The sequence below is a fragment of the Colobus angolensis genome, unplaced genomic scaffold, assembly GCF_000951035.1.
Source record: "Colobus angolensis palliatus isolate OR3802 unplaced genomic scaffold, Cang.pa_1.0 Scaffold365, whole genome shotgun sequence".
In the NCBI taxonomy this organism is placed as follows: domain Eukaryota; kingdom Metazoa; phylum Chordata; class Mammalia; order Primates; family Cercopithecidae; genus Colobus; species Colobus angolensis.
The window spans coordinates 354,969-355,975 of record NW_012116988.1 but is presented as its reverse complement, the minus strand read 5'-3'; positions in this window follow the sequence as shown (position 1 = coordinate 355,975).

Below are 1,007 nucleotides of genomic sequence, written 5' to 3'. Positions count from 1 at the left end.
CCAGGATGGTCTCAATCTCCTGACCTCGTGATCCACCCACCTCGGCCTCTCAAAGTGCTGAGATTACAGGTGTGAGCCCCTGCACCCGGCCGAATTTGTCATGGATAACTCATTATTTTGAAGTATGTATCTTCAGTGCCTAGTTTGTTGAGGGTTTTATACATGGACAATGTTACATTTTATTGAAAGTTTTTTCTGCATCTGTTGAGATAATTTTGTGGTTCTTTAGTTCTGTTTATGTGATGAATCAGATTTATTGATTTTTTTTTTTTTTGTATGTTGAACCAACCTTGTATTCCAGCGATAAAGCCTATTGATTGTAGTGGATTTGCTTTTTGATGTGCTGCTACATTTGGTTTGCCATATTTTGTTGAGCATTTTGCAGCAGTGTTCGTCAAGGATATTAGTCTGAAGTTTTCTTTGTTTTGTCTCTGCCAGGTTTTGGTATCAGAATGATGCTGTTATATAAAAAGCTGGGGAGAAGTCCCTTAATTTTTTGTAATAGTTTTAGAAGGCATTGTATCAGCTTTTCTTTTTACACTTGGTAGAATTCAGCTGTGAATTTTCTGGTGTTGGGTTTTTTTAGTTGGTAGCCTATTTACTACTAACTTAATTTTGGAGCTTGTTATTGATCTATTTAGGGCTTCAACTTGTTTAGTCTTGAGAGAATTTATTTGTCTAGAAATTTATCCATTTCCTTTAGATTTTCTATTTTTGTGTATAGAGGTGTCTATAGTAAACTTCAATAGCTATTTGTATTTTTGTGGGGTCAGTGGTAATGTCCCTGCCGTCTTTTTTTTTTTTTTTTTTTTTTTTTAATGAGATGGAGTCTCACTCTGTTGCCCAGGCTGGAGTACAGTGGCGTGATCTTGTCTCTGCAGCCTCTGCCTCTGGGGTTTAAGCAATTCTCCTACGTCAGCCTTTCAAGTAGCTGGGATTACAGGTGCATGCCATCACGCCTGGCTAATTTTTATATTTTTAGTAGAGACGGTGTTTCACCATGTTGG